Source organism: Triturus cristatus, chromosome 6 (genome assembly GCF_964204655.1).
Source record: "Triturus cristatus chromosome 6, aTriCri1.1, whole genome shotgun sequence".
Classification (NCBI taxonomy): Eukaryota; Metazoa; Chordata; class Amphibia; order Caudata; family Salamandridae; genus Triturus; species Triturus cristatus.
Window position 1 is genome coordinate 999,059,225 of NC_140589.1, and position 21,919 is coordinate 999,081,143.

Here is a 21,919-nt window from a genome sequence, read left to right on the forward strand (position 1 = left end):
TGGGGTGGCGGAGTTAGCTAAAGAATGATGATGGATTAAACCCAGATCTGTGACTTGGGGTGAGTGTCTGAAAAGTTTCAGCTCTCCGTCCATCATCCCCTTTGGTTTTGCTATAGGACAGGGGGGGGCAGAAAAAAAGGGTCTAGGCAGTAGTGGCCGTCAACCCCTTTTTCCTGGGTGGCGGGGTTTTGAAAAGTTGGCCAGGGTTGGCACAGGATTTTCGTTAAGTATTGGACGTTTGTGAGCAGGGGCAGGAAAAGGGTAGGCAGGTAGTCTAAGTTTCAGAATAGACGTTTGTTAGTTACAGTTGCAGGAAGGCAGGTAGGGTCATTGAGGAAAAAGTTTTAACTGCAATTTTGTGTAATGTTGTTGTTCTGTTAATGCAAGGGTGGGGGAACTTTTGAGGGGATCGTAGGGGCGGGGGGGGGGGTCAGGGGTCAGCTATTTGAAGTATAGCGAGGCTTTAGTTGTGTAAGGCAGTTGCCAGTTGGTTATTTTGTAATATGCACCTGTTTCAATAAAGTGGCCTTTTTCACACACAAAATGGGTCTCGGTTTGACCTGCCCCCCTCCCTCCCAAGGAGGGTTTAGGGGGCACCCGAACGTAGTGAGGTCTGCCCCCGGGCAGTTTGGGAGGGGTCTGGGCTAGCCGGATCGGCCATTTTGTGGTTTGGGGCTTTTTCGGGGTGTAGCCCAATTGTAGCCCAATTAAAGCCCAAGTAGCCCAAGTACAAGGCAGTTGCCATTTGGTTATTTTGTAATATGCACCTGTTTCATTAAAGCGGCCTTTTTCACACACAAAATGGGTCTCGGTTGGACTTGCCCCCCTTCCTCCCAATGGGGCATGCGCAGCAGCAGACAGTCTGAAGAAGTCTCATGCAGCAGCGCATTCACCGCTTAATAGGAATACTATCCACAAGACTGCTGACAGGGCAAAGGCACCTGGGCGAGAGAGCAGCAGCAGAACAGACTAGAAACTAACTGCAGGCTTGTGCAACTTTTAAATACCTTTTGGAGCAGTAAGGAGAATGGCGCCTACCTACTATCTTAGGGCTTTAGCTGCCTTTGCTATTTTAAGCGCCAGAAAAATGAACGGAATTGCTTTGATTCAAAAGTAATAAATTGAAGCAGGCAAATTTTGATTAACCGTGTGTTTATTTACTGGTGTATTTTTAGACAGAGCTGTACAGTCAATCTTGTTTTGAGGTACTTGTCCAGTTAGTTTATATAACCATTTTTTTTATAAATAACGCTTTATATCGCACTACTAACCGCTGATGTGTAGAGTATTTGCTGGGCATATAAATGCTAAATATTGGTTATATATTGTTTCAAACCAGAAATTACAGTTGTAGTAGTATGGGTTGTGTTGGCATCAGGAGCCGAAAAATTTAGACAAGGAACTGAAGTCAATAAGATATATGATTTCTGGTTCCACTTCACTTTAAAAATTGTCTACTCTACCATTTAATGTTACTAAATGCCTTTGTTTGTTTTATATTTCTAGGTTGCTAATGTGCCGCGCTTGGCAGCACCAGTGCCCTGTTGGCTCTTAACAAAACTGAAACAAGCATTTGCAATGCAATAAGTCTTACATTTGCAAGAGTCTGAGCCATTGGCATTGTTAATGACAATGCCTTTTATTTATGTGTTTTGAAAACATGGAAGCAGGCATAAACATGTACTTTGTACTTATAGTCCTTGCTTACGACAAGCAAGGCTGGAAGTAAAAGAGGGACAGTTACTGCCAGCCTTGCTTTCCATAAGCAAAACTTTTAAGTACAAAGTGTGTGCTTACGCACCCTTTGCATTTTAAAAAAAATATATAAATCAAAGGCATTGTTATGTACAATAGGTCAAAAAAACTATTTCCTAGGTAATTATAGTAGGTATTTAGAAGACAATTGCACTTTCATACACTAACACACTAATGTCACCAGAGAATATTAGTAGGTCTCCAAAGTCAAAATATGAATGTACACATTTTATATTCAATATATAACAATAAGATGATCCATAAAAACATAAGTTAAAAACACATCATATATAGCATCATAAATTTGCTTCCAATATGGAGGATAACATACACATAATCATATAATTGCAAACAAAATACATATAGGGAGAGTATATATAGACATTCAAATTTTGTCATTTCAGGCACTAATCTGACAGTCATTCCAGAGTCAAACCATCCTTATGTGTTGTTCTTCTGTTGACCAGGATTAATTCAATTTAGTCTAAATAATGTGACAGTGCGACGCTTTTCGGTAGGTTTAATTTAATCCAACCACCTTCTTCAGGAAAAGGTTCTTATCTCCCAAGAGCTTCCAATCTAATTACAGAAGCATTATAAAACCACAATCGAGAATTCATACTTATATAACATCACATTTTATAATACAGTATATTGTTCAATTTACATGTCATTTTCATAATCTATGATTTCTCACAATTGACATTAAAAAGAATTACTTTGTACTTTGGAGAACACTTAATTAAACTCCATTTATACTAAATCTCTAGTGACACTCCACTAACTCCTTTAACTCCCACTCATACCCTTGTGTTCACAATGGTATCATGCATGTGTCACACCTGATTACATGTAGTTGTATCACCCTATGCCCTAAAAGCAGCTGTGAAGGTTGACCCACCATAACATTAATTGGAATATGTTATCAAACATTATTCTTGAGTTCTTGCTCCTCAAGTTGAAGTAACAACAGGACAATTCTTAGTTATATCTTGACCAACTGGGGAAGACTTTCTGTAAACCTAAAAACGAAATTAAACACATAGCATCACATATTGCCCTATGAATGTAGGGTCTAAAAATGTGTAAGATACATTTTAGAAATTGTACCTTATATTGGTAGTTAATGCAAAAAGTTTAAATGTGCTTAATTTCATTGCTGGAAATGTCGTATATTTTTTACATTTTTCTATTCCAAAGAGCTGCCTCAGGAATAAAAGGTCCAAAATATGACAATAATAAAAAAAATACCAAAATGAAGCAAGACAGAGTGGTCGCAAAATGGCCAGATTTGTTTTATTTACTCCCAAACAGACTAGTGTCACTTTACAGAGTTTATCAGTGAAGCGCCTAATGGATGGGTAAATTGGAAAACAAAATGTGTACAGCGCCTCCGTTTTCAAGGATGTGGTGTTCTTAAACAATAGTGCTTACGTTTTGTAAGAATATCAGCAATGGACATTGAAATGGGTCCCTTCCGGGCCCTGTAGTTGTGTCCTTAACTTTTCAGGCACAATAGGGTTGTAGTTGAAGGGAGTGCGAGTTTCTCTCAGTGGGGCAGTATGTTGTTCAGTGGGGGGATGTGGCACTATGGTCAGAAAGGCCGAATTTGGAACTGGGGAACCAGGTTCAGCCTTCATGACCAGTCCCCTAGACTTCTCTTCTGAAGGAGCACATTCCCATGCTAAACCTTAGGGAAGACATGGCTTGGCAGTTCGGGCTGGACCGTTCCAATGAGGCACAGGGTCAGACTGATTTGCATATGGCCATGTCTGAACTGGGGTGGCGGAGTGAGCTAAAGAATGATGATGGATTAAACCCAGATCAGTTGACTGGGGGAGAGTGTTTGATTTGCTCAAGCGCTCCATCCACTATCCCCTTTGGTATCGCTTTGTTCGCCCTAAGTTGGCAGGGTATGCCCAGACGTGGGTCCCTTGCTCACTTTGCCACTGGATTCAAGATAACCTGGCTGATGAGAGTTATGAACCCGAAACCGGTCCCAGGATGCATGTTTCTGGTCCAGGGAAGATATGGCTTTGCAGTTCGGGCTGGACCATTCCCACGAGGCATAGGGTCAGACTGATTTGCATATGGCCATGTCTGAACTGGGGTGGTGGAGTGAGCTACAGAATGATGATGGATTAAACCCATATCAGTTGACTGGGGGTGAGTGTTTGATTTGCTCAATCGCTCCGTCCATTATTCCCTTTGGTATTGCTTTGTTCGCCCTAAGTTGGCAGGGTATGCCCAGACGTGGGTCCCTTGCTCACTTTGCCACTGGATTCAAGATATCCTGGCTGATGAGGGTTATGAACCCAAAACTGTTGCCAGTATGCTTGTTTCCGGTCCAGGGAAGACATGGCTTGGCAGTTCGGGCTCGACCGTTCCCATGAGGCACAGGGTCAGATTGATTTGCATATGGCCATGTCTGAACTGGGGTGGTGGAATGAGCTAAAGATTGACGATGGATTAAACCCAGATCAGTTGACTGGGGGTGAGATTTTGATTTGCTCAAGCGCTCCGTCCATTATCCCCTTTGGTATCGCTTTGTTCGCCCTAAGTTGGCAGGGTATGCCCAGACGTGGGTTCCTGCTCACTTTGTCACTGGATTCAAGATAGCCTGACTGATGAGGGTTATGAACTCGAAACCGGTCCCAGGATGCTTGTTTCCTGTCCAGGGAAGACATGGCTTGGCAGTTCGGGCTGGACCGTTCCCATGAGGCACAGGATCAGACTGATTTGCATTTGTCCATGTCTGAACTGGGGTGGTGGAGTGAGCTAAAGAATGATGATGGATTAAACCCAGATCAGTTGACTGGGGGTGAGTGTTTGATTTGCTCACGTGCTCTGTCCATTATCCCCTTTGGTATCGCTGTGTTCGCCCTACGTTGGCAGGGTATGCCCTGACGTGGGTCCCTTGCTCACTTTGCCACTGGCTTCAAGATAGCCTGGCTGATGAGGGTTATGAACCCAAAACCGGTCCCAGGATGCTTGTTTCCGTTCCAGGGAAGACATGGCTTGGCAGTTCGGGCTGTACTGTTCCAATGAGACAAAGGGTCAGACTGATTTGCATATGGCCATGTCTGAACTGGGGTGGTGGAGTGAGCTAAAGAATGATGATGGATTAAACCCAGATCAGTTGACTGGGGGTGAGTGTTTGATTTGCTCAAGTGCTCCATCCATTATCCCCTTTGGTATCACTTTGTTCACCCTACGTTGGCAGGGTATGCCCTGACATGGGTCCCTTGCTCACTTTGCCACTGGATTCAAGATAGCCTGGCTGATGAGGGTTATGAACCGGAAACCGGTCCCAGGATGCTTGTTTCCAGTCCAGGGAAGCCATGGCTTGGCAGATCGGGTTGGACCGTTCCCATGAGGCACAGGGTCAGACTGATTTGCATATGGCCATGTCTGAACTGGGGTAGTGGAGTGAGCTAAAGAATGATGATGGATTAAACCCAGATCAGTTGACTGGGGGTGAGTGTTTGATTTGCTCAAGCGCTCCGTCCATTATCCCCTTTGGTATCGCTTTTTAATTATTTTAGCATATTTTACAGCCCATTTAGCAGGTCTAGTATCATGACTCATGAGTGCATTTAAATAACCTTGCAAGGGTGAATATGTTTCATGCAAAGCACATCATGTTATATACAATGTAATATGCACATGACAGATTTTTTATTTCATGTAGCTAGATAAGTGGGTCAATGCTCTTAATACAGAGTTTATTTTGTTATTTACAGTTCATAAATTGTAATTCTTCTAATATATAGCACAGTGAGCTATAAACAGCATAAACCTTGTAACCGCTCTAGCGGCCCGGGAGGGAATGCTATTTCAGGGGGCACTGACGCGACCGCGCAATTAGAGACTCCTGAGGTGTGAGCCGGGAGTCAGGTAGTGTGTCTGCCTGGAACGTGTAACACTGTCAGACTTGTGTATTGAGCTGTATTTTAAAATTGCGCCGTAAATAACTGCTTAAAGTTTTATCACTCGCGTTGCATTTAAGGTAAATTACTAAAAGCATTTTAAAAGTTGCATTCATTTTACCGGTAATCTCCCCGTGATCTGTCCTGAGGTGCCGAGGGGCTGCTTCCGCTGGCGCAGGGGTGCTGGCAGGATAGAAGCTGCTCTGAGGAACCGGGAGGTGGAATTGCGTCTGCCATCTTGGGGGAAACAGCAGGCAACGCTCTAGCGGCCCGGGAGGGAATGCTATTTCAGAGGGCACTGACGCGACCGCGCGCAGCGGGCGCGCCGGCGGCCCGCCTAAGGCGCGCCAAAGGCAAGCCCGTCTGCGCCCGTCCACGCCAGACCATCGCCAGATGCCAGCCCCCCTGTCCTGTCCCCTGTTATACTCCGTAGCTACTCACGCGATGAGCTGTTGAGTTTACAGCCTAAATGTTCTTCTTACACATATAATCCCCTTTCTAGTCCTTTCAAATGTATTGGATGTGCCTTCCAATTGTCGGGGGTGCCACAAGACCCCGGCCCCCTTGGTTACGCGGATTTTAAGTTTCTGAGTATAAACTGTAGGTCATTATCAAAACATCATGTGGAAGTTTTTGATCTTTTGGAAGATGAATCCCCCGACGTTCTCTTCCTAACCGAAACCTGGCTTACCCAAGACTCCACTACTGAATCTTGGCTGGCTCTTCCCCCAGGTTTTAACATGAAGAACCTAAACAGACTGGGGAAACGAGGAGGTGGTATTGCAATCATCACAAAGAATATCTATTCCTGTGTTTTCAATAGAGAGAATGTGGTGGGTTGTGAAAGCGCTCTGTTTAAAATTAGGATGAACCCCAACCTCACCATTTCCGGTTTTCTTATTTATCGCCTGCCTGGACCTTCGGGGGCTTTTCGGGAAGATCTGGTAAATAAGACCGCGCTGTATGCCAGCCAAGCGGAAAATTTCAGCATTATTGGAGACTTGAATCTCCACTGTGATGTTGTTGAAAAGACCGAAATTTCGAGCTTTCTGGCCGATCTAGAAGCACTCCAATTGGTCCAGTGGGTACAAGAGCACACTCATGATGCTGGACACCTACTGGATCCTCTATTCTCGAATCTTACCTGGCTGATGACGGATCCTCCAGCCCCACAGTGCTGGACAGATCACTTTTTGGTGACCTTTACACTAAGATGGCAGGGCCAGATGAGAGAACATTGCCCGACTTCCACCTTTAAACGACCGTGGCACAAGTTAGACAGCAGTAAGCTGTCGGCGTACTGGTCGAGCCATAGGCCTCAACTACCACAAGATCTGGAGGTAGCGGATTCGCTAGTCCATGACTGGGTAACAGCAGGTCTTGACAATTGCATCCCAGCTAAGCTGACGAGGGTAAAACGGGACCAAGCTAAACCTTGGTTCAACGAGTCGCTATCTAAGGCAAAGAAGCATTGTAAACAGTTGGAACGTACTTGGAGACGCTCTTACGATGCAGTGGGGAAATCTAATTACCGAACAGCCATTAATCTTTATCATAAGCAAATTCGGAGAGCCAGGGCTGAGTATATAGGAAATACTATCCTAACAAGCTCGAATCCATCTAAAACTATTTTTTCCTTGCTTAAGATTATGAAGACCGGTGACATGGCTAAAAATTCTCCAATTTCTTCCAATAACCAATGCGATGAGCTGGCCAACTACTTTATTAACAAAGTGGATAAAATATATCAAAATCTACCGGTAGCCGCTGATCCTGTTACGAAGATTGGGCCCACTGTCCCGGCCTCCCAAGGCCTAAATAGCTTGCTATCGTTTCCAGCACTATCTCTAACAAGTCTGGAGATCCTGTTAAAAAAAATTAAATCTGGTTCACCTATTGATCCTTTGGCCCCAAAAAATCTTTCTCAAGTCATGCCTTCCATTCTACCAGTGTATCTTGAATTGATGAATCTCTCTCTAGAGTCAGCTATAGTACCTGCAACATGGAAACACGCAAAAGTTATCCCTCTGCTGAAAAAACCGTCGCTGGACCCAGCCGAGCCGGGTAACTATCGTCCCATTTCGCAACTTCCTTTTTAGCGAAAATGGTAGAACTACATTTTCAGACTATTCTGACGGAGTTCATTGAACAGAACACTATCCTTGACCCGTCGCAGAACGGTTTTAGAGCCCGGCATGGCACTGAGTCTGCCTTGTTGACAGTGACGGAGGAAATCCGAGGGATACTGGATGTAGAGGACTCGGCGGCCTTAGTTCTTCTCGATCTAAGTGCCGCCTTTGACACGGTCTCCCATGAAATCCTACTGAAGCGGCTATCTGATATTGGAGTGAGGGATCTGGCCCTCGACTGGTGCCGAGCCTTTCTAACGGGAAGATCTTTTCAGATTTGGATGCCACCATTTCAATCCCGGAGGTATGCCTTACAACGAGGAGTGCCTCAGGGGTCAATCCTGAGCCCCCTCTTGTTTAATATCTACATGCAACCTCTGGCCCAGGTGGCTCGGAAGAGGGGTCTGTCAATGGTGTCATACGCTGATGACACCCAATTAGTGATTGCCTACTCTAAAAAGAACACCGCCAATCTAAGTAGATTCAGGGAAGATCTGGTTGAGGTGGCAGACTGGATGGCCAGCAATTACCTTCAACTTAACGCCAGTAAATCTGAGGTGTTAGTATTTGGAAAAGATCTGGACCTTTGGTCTGATCATTGCTGCCTGACAACTTAAGCCAGCCCCTGTGCCCAAAGAAGCGGTCAAAAACTTGGGTTTCTGGATTGATAGCGGACTGACTTTTGACCTGCAAGCCAAGGCTGTGGCTGGGTCGTGTTTTGGCCTACTGCGTGGTTTGAAGCCAGTACTGGGCTTTTTTCCCCCCTAGAGATCGTCAGACCATCATCCAGGCGACTATACTATCGAGACTGGATTATGGGAATGGATTATATCTTGGGGCAAACAAATCCTGTATCATGCGTTTACAGAGAGCTCAGAATGCCGCAGCACGTATGCTAGTGGCACTCCCAAGATCTGCATCAGTTGCCCACATTCTCCCCAAGCTGCATTGGTTGCCTGTTGAGAAAAGAATTCAATTTAAAACCTTATGTGTTGCTCATAAAATTCTCTCTCAACAGGCTCCATTGGGTCTATCTAAGCTACTTCAACCATATACACCTCAGATCTCTTAGATCATCCAATCAGCTGCTGGCTATTGTACCCCGGACGGTGAGAGCAAAAGCCGGGGGGCGGTCTTTCCACTGTCTTGTAGAGTTACTGTGGAACCGACTTCCTCTCTCTATCCAACAGATACAGACTCATTTCGCCTTCCGCAAGGCGATCAAGACCTGGCTCTTCCCTGCCGTTGTATAATCGCCTCCTGTCCCTCCACTCTCTCGTGTCTCTGATCGCGCTGGGACGCCCCATTGCTGGGGCAGCTATGCGCGCTATAAATCTGAAAAATAAATAAATAAATAACCCTCACTTACTTATGTAACACAACCTGTACATTGATTTACACATGCATGATTTATTGTCAATATATGTGTACATGTGATCTAAGGCACTTTGACACCCTACATGTGGATGAGTAGCACTATAACAAAACAAAATAGTGGTATTTAAATTGTTATGTGTGTAAATACAAAGTCAGAAGCAAGCCTCTCATGAAATGATAATCTTTGAGCATTTCTTTCCCCTGCATTGCATTCAATCAATCAGTATTCAAAGCAAGACTAGTCACCCGTAAGGGTCTCAAGGTGCTGAGTGTGGGGGGCTGTAGGTGAGGGCATCTGATGTTGAGTCGAAGAGCCAGGTCTTGAGGTCCTTCCTGAATTGCGGCCGTGATGGTGATTGCCTCAGGTGAAGAGGCAGGGAGTTCCAGAAGTTAGAAGAAGGATCTTTATCCGGCAGTGGTCTTGAGGATACGTGGGATGGTGGCCGGGGCCAGTCGGGTGGAGTGGAGTTGTGCGTGCGTGAGGAGCTTGAAGGTAATTCTTTTGTTGATAGATAGCAAGTGAAGGTCTCTCAGGGAATATATTACATTATATTGCATGTCAACACAAAGCATCCCATTATAATGCAGTTGTAACAACGCAAGTGCTGTACAACGCATTACCATTACAACGCACACTTTTACCACACATATGCCTTCACCATACATACCATTACAATGCAAAGGCATGCGTGGTATAGGCATATACTTGGTGAAAGTGGTTAAGGTAAGTAATTGTGTGTGTGTGTGTGCGTGTGTATATATTTATTACCCCTGAAACCCCAAAAGTACCCTTTGTACCCCAATAACCATACCCCCTTAAAATTCTAAAATTACCCTTACCACCCCAATACCCATTCCCCTTAAACCCAAAAATTACCCTTAGCACCCCAAACCAAACCAACCCTGAACCCAATGATTACCCTTGCTACTCCAACACCTATACCCACCCTAAAACTTAAAATTACCCTTGGCACCACAAAACCCAAATCCACCCTGAACCCCAAAATTACCCTGGGGACCCTAAAACCCAAACCCACCCTGAACCCTAAAATTAACCTTGGCACCCAAAAACCTATACCCACCCTGAACCCTAAAATTAACCTCGGTACCCCAAAACCTATACACCTAGACCCCAAACCCCAAACCCCCTCTAAACCCTATACTTACCTTATACTTACCTGTAAAACACGTATGCTTTTACCATTAATGCCTTCACAACGAAATTCAATGTTAAGGCATGCGTGGTAAAGGTATATGCATTGTAATGGCATGCATTGTAATTTCATTGCGATGTAATGGTACTTGCGTTGTTTGCAATGTGTTGACATGCGTTGTAATGAATTTGTTGTAATGGCTGTTTCCCCTCTCAGGTGGCAGGTGATGTGGCACGGCGTGAGATGTTCAGGATGAGTCTGGCGGAGGTGTTCTTGATGTTCTGCAGTTTCTTTTGGAGTTTCTGGGTGGTGCCGGCTAAAGTGCTGACGAGCGCATGGGTGACGGTTTTCCTGTACTCACTGGGAACACATTGGAAGATCTCCTGAGGTAAATGGCGCGTGTGGAAATAGAAGGACGAAACAGCGTTGATTTGGTGGTTTATTGAGAGCGTGGAGTCCAGGAAGATGCCAATGTTTCGCACCTGATGCTAGAAACAATGGTCCTAAAATTCCTTTTAGTTAATGAATTCAATCAAACAATAATCATTTAGTGAAATCTTTTTAAGCATGCATCATGTCAGCTTACGGTAAATTCCATGTACAGTTCAAATATAAGGGGCAACAACAACTGGATTGCAAAACAACATGTATTTATTTAGTCATAAATTCAATACCAAAAGGTTTAGTACTGTGTCCTTAGGAAGGATGAAAGAAAAGGTTGCTCAACTTGAACGTGCAGAAAAGGGATTGCTCAAAATAAGAAGAAATTTGGAGTAAGGAAGGAGAAGAGTTCCCGAAGTAATCGTGAGATAATAATTTACCAAATTGAGGACGGACTGATGACAATTTATCAGTCAGCGTAGGCCTAGCTAAGTATACTCAATAATGAAAATCTCTATACCCATCATATTTTCTTTCAATATTTGAGATATGTATCATTATTTGCACATTATTTGCATGTTAGAGACAAGGGAATATTCGGTCCAGGCCTATCAGGGGGTAAGGGCGTCAACGTTTCGACCCAACTTGGGGCGCAGAGGGAATTTTCAGCCTCGACCTGCGGGTCTTCTTCAGGACAGGGGTAGTCAACCTGATCACAATGTGCGTAGCTCACGGATGACCACACGCAGTGTTATGCAGTGTGAAGGATATGGCTTCCTATTGTTTGTACTCTTCAATTTGGCATCAGTTTAATTCCGTATTGAGTGGAGCAGTGTGAGCTGATATTAATCGTGGCTGTAGTGTGAACCGATATTAGTCGGTGCAAATTAATCAAGGCGGCAAATTAATTGTGATGTCTCCTCACTTGAGCGGTTGCAAGGTGGGCAGTGTTTTGCACATGGTCAGTGGGTATGGGGGGGGGATCCAAGTGCTGTGGGCCCCCTCTGCCTGGGCTACCAGGAGTCTTCCCAGGCAAAGGGGGTGCCAACACAGGGGGGTGGATCCCAGGTTGAGGACTTAGTTTTTGTTTGAGTTAAGCTTGAGGCAGCTGTCCTTTATCCTGGTGGCGACTGTTTTTATCCCATAGTGGAAGTTGCTCTTGGCGGCTGTGGGTTCTTCTGTGAGGGAGAGAATCAGCTGGGTGTTGTCGGCATAGGAGACAATGTTGAGTCTGTGGTTTCTGACGATGGCTGCAAGTGGGGCCAGGTAGGCGTTGAAGAGGGCGTGGCTCAGGGAGGAACCCTGAAGCCCTCTGCAGCTGATCTCTGTGGGTTTTCAGTAACCTTGGGCAGTGAACTACGCTCCGCTGGTGGAGTTTGCGGAGTTACGGTAACTTTGCGGTTCGCGTAGAACACTTAGTTACCGAATAAAACGCAATCTGCAACGTAGCCTAGCTGGTTTTTTTCTTCGCACGCTCAATATGCATTCTCACGCGCATGGATACGACTTACCATGATATTCTATCCGTTCAAGTGCGCCACGAGATTTGGAATCCGGCCTACTATCCTGCGAGAGTGTGCGAACACGAACACGTCATTCGATCTGACTTCCGGCGGCAGTGTTGGTAAGAACGCGATCCCTAACACGCAGAAACTATAATCTGGTGAAGAATATATCTCGAGCATCATAAAACCTTCTTGAAAATGATCCTTTTGCTCAAAAAAACTCCTCAGATTGTGATTTGGCTGTAGTTTTTTGTGCAAGGAGTCCTTTTTCTTTTTTTACTTTTTTTTCAAGACGAAGGAAGTGCCCCTGAGTCTCCAACTTCCTGTTCCTGTCCAGCAGGCTCCTCCCAGAGCTTTGTCCATGTGTTGTTCACTTTCATTTGGATTTGGAGCTGGAAGGATCACTTTTTGTGTCTGTCTGCTGCATCATATCATTGGATTGGATTTGAGGACTTTTGGATTTGAGATTTTACAAGTAAGTTGGTGAATTGGTGTACTTGTTTGTTTTATTGGGGCTTGTTTGTACCTACATTTTATGGGGATTTTCATCGTTTTTAAAATGTATTGTTGTGGGTGGCCTGTAGTTCCAGTAGGGGCTTAGTTTTTTATTTTTTTTATTTCGGCCAGTAGTCCCAGAGGTACCCATGGGCGCATGTTTCTGTGGTGTCTTTTGAATTTAAACATCATGTAGGTCATGGATGGCATTGGATTGAATTGCTAAATGTGGTTGGGGTGTATTTCACTTTTTGGGTGTGTGTGTTAATAAATAAATACCTTTGTTGGATGTGTGTGTGTGCTTGCTGTGTAACTTTCCAACCTTTCGTAGCCCTGTTGATTTTCGTTTTTGCATTTTTGTATTAAAGCTGTGTTGTTTAGCAGGCCTCCTTTGTCTGGTCATATATAGGCCTGCTTGAGTTCATTGTTTTCCATGGCCTGTTGTGACTGTGAGTGACCATGTGGCTTGGGGCCATTTTGTGGTGGTAGTTTAGTAGTGTGCTGCTTTTTCCATATAGGCCTGCATGTATTTTCTTTGTTTCCCTTGGCTTATGCTTGTTGTTGTTGTGGCCTGGCCATGTGGGTGGCAGTCATTTTGTGAAGGCAGGCAGTGTGCTTTTGTCATAGGCTTGCATTTTCTGTCTTCCATTTCTTTTTGTTGTGGGTGGCTAGCAGCCATTTTGTGGAGCCATCCAGGCTGTGTGCACTGCTTTTGCCATAGGCCTGCATTCATTGTCTGTCATCACTTTCTTGTTATTGTGAGTGGCCTGGCCATGTGGGTGGCGGCCATTTTGTGGAGTAAGGCAGGATGCTTTTGACATAGGCTTGCATTGTCTGTCTTCCATTTCTTTCTGTTGTGGGTGGCTAGTGGCCATTTTGTAGAGCCATCCAGGCTGTGTGCACTGCTTTTGCCATAGGCCTGCATTCATTGTCTGTCTTCACTGTCTTGTTATTGTGGATGGCCTGGCCATGTGGGTGGTGGCCATTTTGTGGAGTTAGGCAGTGTGATTGCTTTTGCCATAGGCTTCAGTTCCAAGCTTGTGGTTTAGTCTGCCAGTAGGACCAGAGGTAGTCATCATGGGTGCATAAAAACTGTTTCTGTGTTGTCTGTTGAATTTTAACATCATTTATGGCATGGATGGCATTGGATTGAATTGCAAAATGTGTTTTTTGGGGTGGAATTTCAGTTTTTTGGTGTGTGTTAAATAAATAGGCCTTTTCAGCCAGCAGGTAACCCTAGGCGTTCAGATTGCACAGTGACAACGCAGACTTACACTTTTTGTCTTCTTCGTGCGCTCAATTTGCGTGTTTGTGCACGTGATAATGACTTTTTGTAAAGATCGCGATGCAGAACACGCAGAATTTGCAATCTGGCGAAGAATATCTCTCGAGCAGCATAAAACCTTCTCGAAAATGATGATTTTGTTCAGTTTTCTAAAAATAACTCCTCAGGCTGTCATTTGGCTGTAGTTTTTTGAGCAAGGAGTCATTTTTCTTTTTTATAATTTTTTAAAAGAGGAAGGAAGTTCCCCAGAGTCCCCAACTTCCTGGTCCTGTCCTTTGTCTTCACTTTCTTGTTATTGTGGGTGGCCTGACCATGTGGGTGACGGCCATTTTATGAAGCCAGGCATTGTGCTTTTGCAATAGGCCTGCATTGTCTGCCTTGTTTTCCTTTTCTTGTTGTTGTGGGTGGCCTGGCCATGTGGTGGCGGCCATTTAGTAGGACCAGCCACTGTGCTTTTGCCATAGGCCTCCAAGCTTGTGGCCTAGTCTACCAATAGGCCCAGAGGTACTCATCAATCATCATGGGTACATGAAACAACAGTTTTTGTGTTGTCTGATGAATGTAAACATCATTTAGGGCATGGATGGCATTGGATTAAATTGTAAAATGTGTTTTTTTTTGGGGGGTTCACATTTTGGGTGGGTTAGGCCTTTTCAGCCAGTAGGCCCAGAGGTACTCATGGGTGCATGAAACAATTGTTTTTGTGGTGTCTGTTGAATTTCATTTAGGGCATGGATGGCACTGGATTGAATTGCAAAATGTGGGGTTTTTCCTGGGGTATATTTCATTTTTTGGGTGTGTTAAATAAATGCCTTTTTTGCATGTGTATGTGTTGTTGTTGTGGTTGTTGTGTAACTTTCCAACCTGTTTTTAGCCATGTGGATTTTCGTTTTTGCATTGAAGCTGTGTTGTTTATCAGGCATCCTTTGTCTGGCCATATAGACCTGCTTGAGTTCATTGTTTGCCGTGCCATGTGCCTGTGAGTGACCATGTGGCTGGGGGCCATTTTGAGGTGGTAGTTAGTAGTCTGCTGTTTTTGCCACATAGGCCTGTGTGTCTTTCCATTGTTCCTCTTATCTTACTGCTTATCTTACTGCTTCCAAATCCATCTCCATTGCCAGCTGTAGCTCCCTGATGCTGCATCCATCCCACGTAAAGCACAAATTTAGGCCAAACAGGCTCCACTACGTTTTTGTTCTTTGCTATTCCTATTCTTCCTGAGTGTACACAGTACACCAGGAAAGCCCTGGCCTTCTTGTCAAAGTCTCATAAATGGCTACACTGTTGTTGTTCAATGAGTTACTAAAATGTAATAATTGTGACCACCACACACTAAGAAGTTATATATTATATTAGTTTGATTGTACTATCTTTTGACTGATGTTGTTCTGGCTTTTTTGCTTTGAGGTACACAAAAGACTGAGGAGGAGGAGGTGTGTCATCGCCCGTGGTGCTGCCAGACAGACATCCTGCTGCTGTACACGACGTAACGTGTGAGTGACCTGACCCGACATCTCTGCAACTTGTGCAACTGAGTGCTGCTGACATCTGAAGAAGATGGCCCCAAAGAAAGCAGGTACCAGGTCCTCCAGTTTCAACAAACAAGAACTGGCACCATGTTGTTTTGGGATTGTCCCACCACTTGTGGGTATTTGTCTTTTTAGACCTTAATGTATATTCACTGACTGCCTTCGGCGGTGCCTCCATCTGTGAAAACCCTTTTTTTGGGGCCCCTTTTTTCAGACTGTGTCTCTTGAGGTAGGGGAGCGATTGGACAAAATGGACAGGAATTGCCTAGCATTTACAGACGATCAGATTGCGGCCATTCTGTCGGGTCCATCACTCTTTCCTGATTCATCTCTGTCAAGTACACTCTCTGCTAGAGAAGAATGGGAGAAGTTGAGTGGCCTGAAGAAACGTCAGGTGAGGGTGGCACTACACGGGGCTCTCATGACCGAATACTATCGGGCAGGGGCTGCTGCTGCGAGTTTATTGGTCAGGATTGAACCGAGAATCTTCCTGGAAGATAAGCAATTCCGGGTTGATTGGAGTTTCATCGCAAATAAATGCACCCGGGGTTGGCTTATCTTAATCATTCAGACGGCTAAAACGCTGAGTGATGCCTTACTGAAGGAAATTGTTGATTTAGAAGAAGTGATAAAAAATGATACAACTCTCACTGACACTAAAGAACATCTACAGAGAATACAAGATGATTTGACTGAATATAAAAACTATATGGTCAATCAAAAAATTAAGGGACTCAAAAGGAACTTGGAGAGATACACACATGAATGGGTATTCCCTTATGTTGATGATAAGTATTACCAAGCTAGCAGTGAGCAGATTCCTTCGGCAAGATATCAGAGAGGGGGGCGTCAACAGCCTAGGAGAACACCTGGTAACTGGACTTTTGATAACACCTCCAGTGAGGAGGACGAAGCCTCTTTACCTACAGCCCAGGGGAAGATCAGGTTCAATCTTGAACCACAGTCTAATCAAGAACTTGGGTCCTTGATCCGTTCTTTTTTGGGCCAGGCCCAACAAGGCAACAGAGGGGGAGGTCACAGGGGACGTTGCAGAGCCAGACAGAACCAATCACAGAACTGGCAAATGTTTTCTCCACACCAAACTCGCAGTCAAGGCAGAACCCCGATTTAAATAAAATCGTTGTAAATCATTCTGATTATGAGTTAACAACAGGCCAATTGAAAGTCTTGAATCGAGGGCTTGACTATGTTCCCACTCCCAACCATGATTCTTTTAAATGTCGGACTGAAGTCCATGAAGTGATGAGGAAGATCAAGATTAAAAAATTCTTTGCTAACAAAGAACCGATTTCTTCCTCTGTTTTTTCAACTGATCTACACCGTCCATCTCATTTTTGTCCGCCATTATCCACGGTAGGCCCTGAGGTTGCAGTTTTTGAAAGTAAGGTATTGAGTGAGATCAGGCTGCCCGAGGAATCCCAGCATACTAATGCTTTTAATAACATGAGCAAATCTGATTGGGATGCAGTGAAATCTTTACAGGATAACGCTGCTCTAACTATTAAATCTGCTGACAAGGGGGGCGCTGTGGTCCTTATGAATACCTGCGACTATGATGCTGAGGTTCTGAGGTTGCTTAGCTACAGGAGGAATTATCGACCGCTTGTTCGTGATCCCACGGCCGAATTGCTCCAAATGATTACTACTATTGTGGCACAGGCACGTGAGAAGAAGTGGATCACCGTCAAAGAGGCGGATTTTCTTGTTAATGTTAACCTCAGGATACCGGCATTCTATATTCTGCTGAAGATTCATAACGCCCAGCGACCCCCCTTGACGTCCAATAGAATCCAGGATTTCATCGGTACTCGAGCCCCTATCACAGTTTGCTGATTTCTTCTTGAGGGAATCTGTGATTAACCAGCGGTCCTATGTTCAGGATACGACTGATATCCTGAACATTATAAATGATATGGATTTTGACTCTTCCCAGCAGTTTCTCGTGACTATCGACATCAAGTCCCTCTATACTAGCATACCCCAGGACGCGACGCTGGTGGCAGCAGCTCGCGCTCTTGGGGCTCAGGAGTGGTTCTACGATACCCCCCAGTCCTTTGTCATGCAATGTGTGGAGTTGGCCCTGACTCGTAACTATTTCCGCTACAAAGATGACCTGTATTTACAAACTTCGGGGACATCTATGGGCGCTACCTTTGCGCCGAGCCTGGCCTGCATCTATGTCGGCCAATTTGAGGAACATCATTTGGACCAGCTCTCTAATCCCTTCCGGGGGCATATCTGCCTCTCGAGGAGACATATAGATGATGTGTTATGCATCTGGTCCGGCACGCACCAACTACTTGATGAATTTTTGGAGTGGTTAAATTCGCTTGACATCTGTTTGAAATTTACCTGGCAGATAAGTAGGGAGATGGCCACGTACCTTGATCTTGACATCACTGTGGTTAATGACAAACTCAGCACCGTGTCCATCATAAGCCCACTGATAAAAATTCCCTGTTGCACTATCAGTCTTTCCATCCAAGGGCTCTTAGGGATAATCTTCCGGTGGGCCAATTTCTGAGATACCGCAGGAATTGCTCCTCCACTTCTGACTACCTGCGTCAATCAGAGGTTTTGAGTGAGACATTGGTTCAACGTTCCTATCCAAAGAGAATCATCACCAGAGCACATAAGAGGGCCCATAATACACCTAGGGAAGCTCTGCTTGAGAGAAGTCAAAAGGAATCAAAAGAAAGTTTGCCTGTAGTCTTGACGTTTGACCCTCTGTCTAGTAAGATCAGGCAGATAATAAAGAAACACTGGTCACTGCTGTCTACCAGTAACTTTCAGATGCCACAGCCCAGATTTGTGTTTAAAAGGACGCAGAACTTGAAGGACAGATTAGTGCATACGGGACCTGTTCATGACAAGAAGAGTGTGACTCTTCCCCCAGGACACCATCCCTGTGGTGGATGTTCGGTGTGTGAGCTGACGGAGAAGACAACTGAAATTACACTAGGTAGTGGGAGAATCTGGTTTCTTCGTCAGTTTACTAACTGTAACACATGTCATGTAATATACAGACTTACATGCCCGTGTGGGCTACACTACATTGGTCTAACATCCAGAAAGGTCAAGGTGCGCATACAAGAACACCTAACCAAGATTAGGGCAGGCAAACTCACTACACGTCTAGTACAACATTACCATGATCATCAACACCACTTTAAATCACTAAAATGGGTTGTTTTGGAGAAGGTTTTTGGTGATGCTGGTGATGTGGAGAAGAGATTGGCAGTGAAGGAGGCTCGCTGGATCTACTCAGAGAAGGGGGACACTGTTGGTCTTAATGACAAAATTGAGTGGAATAAAGTCAATAGATAGGCTGTCCACCATATGTCTAGTATAACGTCTATAGAACATCATGAAACTGTCTGTGTTGACCCCTGCCTTTGCACGTTTTGTTGAGATGTGTTTCCATTTACCACACATTATGTCCCAGACTTTAATTAAATGGAGTAGGTTTAATTTAATGAGTATATTAGTTTTGGGATGAAAGACTATCTGTTACATGAGAGCCGTCCTCTTTCCTTTGGTTATTGTTAAGGTGATGATACCGATGTTGAGGCAGTGAGCGCCGCTCACTGTCTTGTAATATGCCCAGATATCGCTATAGTTGTTGCCAGGTTGCTGATTTTGAGCAAAAATGGACAGACGGCCGGTTTTATGGACTATTGTTGTTCGAAACAGGGTCCATCTGCATTATTCATTGGGATTAGACACAGTGCTAAGATGGCCGCCACACTCCCTATACTGCTTACACTCGATATTGGAACTTTTAAAGTCTCGCGAGGCGCGAGTTTGGAGTGTTTGTAAGCGGATGCGGGGAGGCGGTAACTCGATGCTGGGTTGAGTTACCGCCCGTGTGTAAAGGTATACGGTAAGCACAGGGGCTCGAGGGACTCTGTGAAGCTCTCGTTTGCTGATCGAACGCTGCACAGCTGTTATATTGCTTAAATTCGTGGGTTATCGTGTGCGTGGCTTGAGTTGCAAATACTGGGTTGAGACTCGCCTCAGGTTTTAAGAGCACCGGCAGACCTGCGGGTCATTGAAAGTTAATGTACTTCTGTGTGATTTGACATTATTGCGAGCATTATTTGCCCTCTTTTGAGATGAATTTTTTTAGATGTGCTTACCTGAAGTGCGTAGCAGCTCGACTTTTGGAGGAATGTTAAAGTAACGCTAACAGTTTTCAAACATGCGGGCAGATATATGGGCTATTGCATGGTGGCCCAAAGATGAGGAGAACCAGGAGTGATTGTGCGAGACAAGTGGCTAATCATAATGGCTACAGGTGCGCTGTTTTCTGTGATTTACATGTGCGCGACCCTGTCTGTATTTCTGGTGTGGAACAGTTGGAATATCTTCGTTTCATAAGATGAATGGCGACGGTGTGGATACTGGGGACCAATCCCCGTCATTATTATATTCTTTTCACAGATGCAGGCATTAGCAACGGTCGTGCTTTTTTGAACAGGGAGGCGAAAGCAAACAGGTTATACGCCCCTGTGACTGGTTGGTGGCTGGTATGTGGGCCCATAGCTCCAACTAGGTAATATACTTGAGTTCAGAGTCATGGAATTTTTTCCGTGATTAATTGTGAATATACATATGAGTTTTTATTGGGGACATCCCGTTGAACTAACTAAACTGTATGTTGTCTCTTTGTGTTCGTCAGTCCTTTTTATTGTTATGTGTCCAGGGAGGTGATCTTTGACCTCTATTGCCCTGATGAATTTGCCACAAACTAATTGGCAATGAAACATGTTGGCCGTCATTAACAAGGTATTCAACATGCTGTGTTTTTAAACAGTGGGATAGACTCCTAACAAGAATAAAAAGCATATTTGTGAGTCTAACCCCTTCTTTGTCTTTGTTGGTACATTTTTTGTGTTCCTGTTTTCACAATACCCATTCCTTTTGTTGTGTGTTTGTATTTCCTTGCACTGGACACTTCACCTTTTTCTTATGAGAAAGCTATCAATGATGAAATAGACGTGGGCAAGCTGGTGAGAACCAACCAGTAGCTCCTCTGGTGGTGCGCACGTGAGATACTTTCTCTTCCTTTACACATTTTTTCACCTACTTTTTCTGATAATGAGGGTGTGTGTAGAGTGAGCAAAGTTGTTTAATTAACCTGTGGACTGACCTTACACTTTCTTGTTTCCATCTTTTCTGTTGTCTTTGAAATTTTAAATATTGGTAGCACACTGGATGGGGTTATACCATATGATTCAATGGGTACTGGAGGTTTTTGATAAAGTATTCTTTCTTCCACTCATTCCAGACTACATAAGACTATGCTACATGGTGCCAGTTCTTGTTTGTTGAAATTGTATTTGATTGGAGCGTGTTCTGGCATGTCTTCCCTCTGTAGCTCCTCTTTTTGATTCAACCAGGTCCTCCAGTACCAAGAAAGTTGCTATTGAGAAGAAGGAACAAAAGAAGGAAGTGACACTTAAGTCTGGTGTGCCGGCCAAAACCTTTTTTGGGAAACCAAAATTGACGCCTGCAGCAGCGGTGTCTGGGGGGCAAGCTAGGGGCAGCACCTCCGCATCAGTGGGCCCAACCCACCAACCCAGGCCCAAGCACATGAGTGTGGAAGAGGTAGCCAGCCTAATGGTGGAAAGCAGTGATGCTGAGCCTGACCTAAACTTATTGCTATCTCAAAGTAGTACACAATCAACGCAGGAGGGAACACAGCAGATAAGTGATCAACAACAACAGCCGCAACCACCGCCCGCAATAGTAGTTGTTGTTCCTCCCGAAGTAGGGGCAGTTCAGGAAATTGAGCCTCATGCAGAGGAAGAAGAGGAAGCCACTCATTCCGAAATTCCATTGTCTTCCAAATCCCCAGCAAGCAAAGGAGGGTTAGTTCATCCAGTTCTTCGCCAAGCCACCCTTCTGATGATCTAGATGCCACTTGGAAGCCACAAACTGAGTCTGAGAGGGAGACACGTCCCAGGCTAGGGAAAAGGAAGGTTCCAGAAAGCCTTACACTTATGGAGGTTGATGTAGAACAGCAGGATGATGATGATGAGGAGCCAGTCATCACGAACATCACTCCCAGCCCCGAGGAGATGGAGACCAACATTATTACCCTATCCAAAATGGCTGCGAGGGATGTAGCATGCATACCTCCAACACAGGTAACACCAACACGACCTCCAGCTTCCATATTTACATTAGCAAAGGGCCGGCAGCGTCCTACATCCAGCACAAGCACCACCTCAGCAGAAGTAGGTAGTGGTACTGCTCAGAGTCAAATTTAACGCACACCCTCTAGTTCATCTGGTATTGGAAGTGGTACCTCCAGCAGGAGACAAAAGTTAAGCTCCCCAGTGTGGGACTTCTTT